This window comes from Mytilus californianus, unplaced genomic scaffold, assembly GCF_021869535.1.
Source record: "Mytilus californianus isolate M0D057914Y unplaced genomic scaffold, xbMytCali1.0.p SCAF_4, whole genome shotgun sequence".
NCBI classification, from domain to species: Eukaryota; Metazoa; Mollusca; class Bivalvia; order Mytilida; family Mytilidae; genus Mytilus; species Mytilus californianus.
The window spans coordinates 100812729-100819208 of record NW_026262690.1 but is presented as its reverse complement, the minus strand read 5'-3'; the positions used below and the strand labels follow the sequence as shown (position 1 = coordinate 100819208).

Below are 6480 nucleotides of genomic sequence, written 5' to 3'. Positions count from 1 at the left end.
CAAAAATTAGTAGACTGGTTTTCTACCTTGCAACATACGGGTATTAGAGCCAAACAAATAAAGGACAGGGAACCAGTCTACAAAAATTAGAAGTCGTACCATAGATTAGAAATTTCGTATTAAAATCGTCTAAAAATAAGTTAATATTTCTGATACCAATAATGATTATCTTGATGTGTAGATATATGATACAAATTTAAATTATTATGATAATACAGATGTAAAAAATTTATATCACTATTTTACGACTTAGAAATAAGCCAATCAATTTAGGTCTTTCTTAAAGTTCTTGGAGACAATTTGTTGTCAATATGGCCGCGTTCTCACGTTCCTGATTACTTTTTTGAAAGGTGGATACATGTAATGGTATTCCTGTGTAAGAAATTTGCTTATAACTTTCGATAGACTGTCTGATAATTCACTATTTCTGTGATAGATAAACTATGTGCAGTATTTTTTTAAAACTAGAATATGAAATACTTAATACTCCTTTTCGTACGTGTTGGTGCAGCTCATTCGTCACATTATGCTTATCACTGGGTCCATAGATATTTATCTAAATTCGCCCCAAAACAATGAAAGTGACCCTATAAACATGCATAACATAGTTTAGTCATTATAATGTGTTTGAAATTGATTTGTGACAATAATTCTTCAGAACATTGTTTATAATATATTAATATGAGTTAATCCGGGTCCGTTCACCCAAAATTATGTTTGCTCCCATTCACGTTCGCACCCTTTTTAAAGGTTATGTTTTGAATAATTTTTTAATTGTGCTTTAGTAAGTTTTGAACATACATGTATTGCTATAAGATAAAGATAATAAATTTTTTTATTGTTTAAAAATAAAGTGACATTCTAAAAACGTAAACCGGTTTTGATTTTGTGAATTTTTTTGACGAAATGAATAATGAATATTGTCATGATGATCAAAGGCCTAGTCAGTTGTCTCGAAAACATGTAAAGATCTGTAAAAGAAAGGAGGAAGATACCAATTGGCTTTCAAACTAGTCACAATGACATTGCTATGACAACAATGAATAAAACAAAACCGGGCTACAAAACACAATGAAGGTCCCACCATCCAGACCATCTATCATGTTTGACCTTGTTGTATATCATTCTTGTCCAAACACACATGAGATCAAAGGGCACAAGCTGTTAAAAACAATTATCTTTCGTGTTTTCTGGTCTTTTCTATTTAAATTCTTCATTGTTTTTACTCCTACCAAACTAGCTACTTTTGCATACATGTGACATAGTTGTCAAGTCACAACTGGAGATTTGAAAATTTTCAGCATGAGTTTGGGCCTCATAACTGGAGATTTTTTATCGACATATTTATCACAGTTTTCAGTGTTCATCATGTTCATTTTGATGATAAAGCTACATATTTCTCCTTTTTTTTAAGATAACAGTATTACTATTAATGTATTCTCTCTGAATTGTTACCATGTGAAATGTTTGTCAACACTAAGCTGTACTGTTTGTATGTGAAGTTTTCCCTTTCCTCATCTTTGTCATCATTAGTGTGTTTCTCAGTTCCATCATCCAATAATTATTTATGTGTTCTAAAGTGTTTATTCATTTGTTGGAGCTACATGTATAGTTTATTAAGCCAGATTTAGGAAAAACTCTCACACTCTCGAGGGTGGATTTTAAACAAAGAAATGCTATCATCAGGAAAATTTTTTTTTTTCATATCAAAGAATTATTGAAATAAAATTGTTATAATTTATATCTTTTAACTACGAAAATACCAAATCAGCTTGCAATTTCTATCGATCACATACTGAAATCTGACTGATTGATCAGGTGTGTTTCCCAAGAAAATACATTTTGTTTGCTTATAAAATCTTATGTTAAATAAAGTCCAGACTCATTTTAAGATGTATGGAATTTATTTTGATTGTTTAACTGGCAGTATTCTTTGGTAATCAAAAACAACAAATTTGCGGGAAACAATAGGATGCTCCTTCCTATATTTTACTCAAAGTCCTGTGACAAGCGCGACCTGAAGAAATAAAGAGATTTCTGCGCAATTGCAGGAAACTGAAAAAAAAAAAGTTAACGATTTTGAGTTCATTAGTTCATGTTTATAGATTTGTTTTTTCTCTAATTTATTGATTTTCTTACTGAAATTGGGGACTTCATCCCCATATAAAGAAAAGTAAAATAACAAAAACACCAAACTCCAAGCAAAATTCAAAATGGAAATTCTCTTATAACAAATGGCAAAATCAAAAGCTCAAACGAATGGAAAACAACTGTCATATTCCTGACTTGGTACAGGCATTTCCTTATGTAGAAAATGGTGGATTAAACCTGGTTTTATAGCTAGCTTAACCTTTTGCTTGTATGACATACAAACAAATGTATGTGAAGTGCAATGAGACCATAAAAAACTGAACGAAAAAAAATGCCTAACAAAATAAAAAAATTTTCTTTTATCTTTCTGAAACACAAAATGCACTTCAGTTTTATATACATGTAACTAGTGGATACCAGGCCTTTTCCAACTGCACAGGTTAGTCTGTAATTTTTAAGACCATTTTTGTTTTTTTTTCTAAATCTATAACATATACATGTATATAAAACAACTTTAAATTTTTTTATTGCATTTTTTTAAATAACTGTCAAGATAACCAGATGTTATATAGTCTCTTTTAAGTGACTGACTTCATGGTGTTAACATGGTTAAGGAATATATCTGTTGTATGGTTAAATTAATATTTGATAAATCTTCATTGAACCATGTTCATGATGAACTAATTAATTGTGACTTTTTGTCCTATTACAATGTAGTAAATAAGTGACTTTCTGTCTTGTGACTATATCTTCATTTACCAAGTAATTGACCAGGTAGGGACTGGTTGTCGAGCCTGCAACTTTTGTCGCAAAAGCGAGACATAGCGATCCTAACTTCCGTCGTCGTCTTCTGCGGCGTCCACAAATATTCACTCTGTGGTCAAAGTTTTTGAAATTATAATTACTTTCTTAAACTATCCTGGATTTCTACCAAACGTGGACAGAAGCTTGTTTATGATCATAAGATAGTATCCAGAAGTAAATTTTGTAAAAAAAAAAATCCTGTTTTTCCGTATTTTACTTATAAATGGACTTAGTTTTTCTGCCTGTTAACATAACATTCACTCTGTGGTTAAAGTTTTTAAAATTTTAATAACTTTCTTAAACTATCCTGGATTTGTACCAAACTTGGACAGAAGCTTGTTTGTGATCAAAAGCTAGTATCTAGAAGGAAATTTGTAAAAATATATTTCCTGTTTTTCCGTATATTACATTGTACTTATAAATGGACTAAGTTTTTCTTCCAGTTAACATTACATACAGTCTGTAGTTTTTATACAACCGCAAAAAATTTTGGTGGTTGTATATTGGTATCACGTCGTCGTCATCGTCCAAAGACACTTGGTTTCCGGTCAATAACTTTAGTATTAGTAAATAGAAATCTATGAAATTTAAACACAAGGTTTATAACCACAAAAGGAAGGTTGGGATTGATTTAGGAATTAGGGGCCAAAAAAGGGGCCCAAATAAGCATTTTTGTCGAGCCTGCGACTTATGTCGCAGAAAGCTCGACATAGGGATAGTGATTTCCGCGGCGGCAGCTACGGCTACGGCGGCGGCATTAGCTTACTTCTTAAAAGCTTTATATTTTAGAAGGTTGAAGACCTGGATGCTTCATACTTTGTATATAGATGCCTCATGTTACGAAGTTTCTGTCAGTCACATGTCCAATGTCCTTGACCTCATTTTCATGGTTCAGTGACTACTTGAAAAAAAAGTTCAGATTTTTTGGAATGTTAAATTCTCTCTTATTATAAGTAATAGGATAACTATATTTAATATGTGCGTACCTTGCAAGGTCCTCATGCCCATCAGACAGTTTTCACTTGACCTCGACCTCATTTCATGGATCAGTGAACAAGGTTAAGTTTTCGTGGTCAAGTCCATAACTGAGATACTATAAGCAAAAAGGTCTACTATATTTGGTGTATGTAATGATAGTAAGGTGTACATGTCCAACTGGCAGGTGTCATCTGACCTTGACCTCATTTTCATGGTTCAGTGGTCATAGTTTAGTTTTTGTGTTTTGGTCTGTTTTTCTAATACTGTATGCAATAGGTCAACTGTATTTGGTGTATGGAAATATTTTACGATGTTCATGTCAGTCTGGCAAGTTTTATTTGAACTTGACCTCATTTTCACGGTTCATTGCTCAATGTTAAGTTTTTGTGTTTTGGTCTGTTTTTCTAATACTGTATGCAGTAGGTCAACTATATTTGGTGTATGGAAATATTTTACGATGTACATGTCAGTCTGGCATGTTTTATTTGACCATGACCTCATTTTCAAGGTCCATTGCTAAATGTTAAGTTTTATATGACCGCAAAAAATTTTTGCGGTCGTATATTGGTATGACGTTGGTGTCGTCATCGTCCGGTGTCGTCCGAAGACACATTGGTTTTCGCACAATAACTTTAGTTTTAGTGAATGGATCTCTATGAAATTTTACCACAAGGTTCAATACCACAAAAGGAAGGTTGGGATTGATTTTTAGGGTTATGGTACCAACAGTTAAGGAATTAGGGGCCATAAAGGGGCCAAAAATAAGCATTTTTGTAACTTCCAGACAATTACATGTTCTTGTGTGTTAGTGTATGGATCTCTCTGACATTGTACCACAAGGTTCCATATCACAAAGGGAATGCTGGGATTGATTTAAAGGGTAATTGCCTGAAAATTTTAGGAATTGGGGGCAAAAAAAGGGGCAAAAAACAAGCATTTTTCTAGTTTCATGACAATAACTTGTGTGTAAGTGTATGGATCTTTCTGAAATTGTACTACAAGGTTCCATATCACAAAGGGAAAGCTGGAATTGAGTTTGGGGGTAATTTCTTAAAACGTTTAGGAAAAAGGGGCCAAAAAGGGGCTAAAAATAAGCATTTTTCTAGTTTCCAGACAATAACTTGTGTTCAAGTGCATGGATCTCTCTGAAATTGTACTGCAAGGTACCATACCACAAAGGAAAGGCTGGGATTGATTTTGGGGGTAATTGCCTCAAAATATTAGGAATTGGGGGCCAAAAAGGGGCAAAAAAACAAGCATTTTTCTAGTTTCAGGACAATAACTTGTGTGTAAGTGTATGGATCTTTATGAAATTGTACTACAAGGATCCATATTACAAAGGGGAAGCTGGGTTTGAGTTTGGGGGTAATTGCCCTAAACATTTAGGAATTTGGGGCCAAAAAGGGGTAAAAAAACAAGCATTTTTACAGTTTCCAGACAATAACTTGTGTTCAAGTGTATGGATCTCTCAGAAATTGTACTGCAAGGTACCATACCACAAAGGAAAGGCTGGGATTGAGTTTGATGAATCATAAGGGTGTTCAAAAAATTGGGGGGGGATTTTTTTTTTCTTTAAAATTTTCCATTTTCAGTTGGTTATTTTTGATTTATATATAAAAGCAAATAATAATGATATGGTTTGATTTCATCAAAATTTGAAATATTGGGTTCTTTGATATGCTGAATTTAACCGTGTATTTAGATTCTTAATTTTTGGTCCCATTTTCAAATTGGTCTACATTAAGGTCCAAAGGGTCCAAAATTAAACTTAGTTTGATTTTAACAAAAATTGAATTCTTGGGGTTCTTTGATATGCTGAATCTAACCGTGTATGTATTTAGATTTTGGATATTGGACCATAATAGGTAAATTAAAACTTTTTAAGTTCTAAGACCACCTTCATTCTGTGTCAGAAACCTATGCTGTGTCAAATATTTAATCACAATCCAAATTCACAAGCTTGAATGTTGTGTCCATACTTGCCCCAACTGTTCAGGGTTCAACCTCTGCGGTCGTATCAAGATGCTCCCAGCGGAGCATTTTATTGTGTTTTGGTCTGTTTTCCTAATACTGTATGCAGTAGGTCAACTATATTTGGTGTATGGAAATATTTAATGATGTACATGTCAGTCTGGCAGGTTTTATTTGACCTTGACCTCATTTTCATGGTTCATTGCTTATGTTAAGTTTTTGTGTTTTGGTCTGTTTTTCTTACACTTTAAGCAATAGGTCAACTATATTTGGTGTATGGAATGCTTGTAAGGTGTATATGTCTGTCTGGCAGGTATCATCTGACCTTCACCTCATTTTCATTGTTGATTGGTCAATGTTCAGTTTTCCTGGTTAACTTTTTTTCTTAGATACCTTAAGCAATAGGTCAACTATATTTGGAATGATTTTAATGTGTACATGTCTGTCTAGCAGGGTTCAAATGACCTTGACTTCATTTTCATGGTTCATTGGTCAATATAGAATTTCCATGGTTTGGTCTGTTTCTTTTATACTATAAGCAATAGGTCATCTATATTCTGTGTATGGAGGGATTGTATTAAAGGTGTACATGTATTTCCGGCTTGGTTTATCTGACCTTGACCTCATTTTCTTGGA

The 6480-nt window shown here is 33.2% G+C and overlaps 1 protein-coding gene across 5 annotated transcripts in view; it reads left to right on the top strand.

Moving 5' to 3' along the window:
- The first annotated feature begins 285 nt into the window (after positions 1-285).
- The window catches only part of LOC127698926 (TALPID3 protein-like), a 480691-nt gene continuing 474496 nt past the window's right edge, over positions 286-6480 (top strand). For all 5 annotated transcript variants that reach the window (XM_052202653.1, XM_052202654.1, XM_052202655.1 and 2 more), the window contains exon 1: positions 286-376. The gene's annotated coding sequence lies outside the window, so the exon portion shown is untranslated. The remainder of the gene's footprint in view (positions 377-6480) is intronic.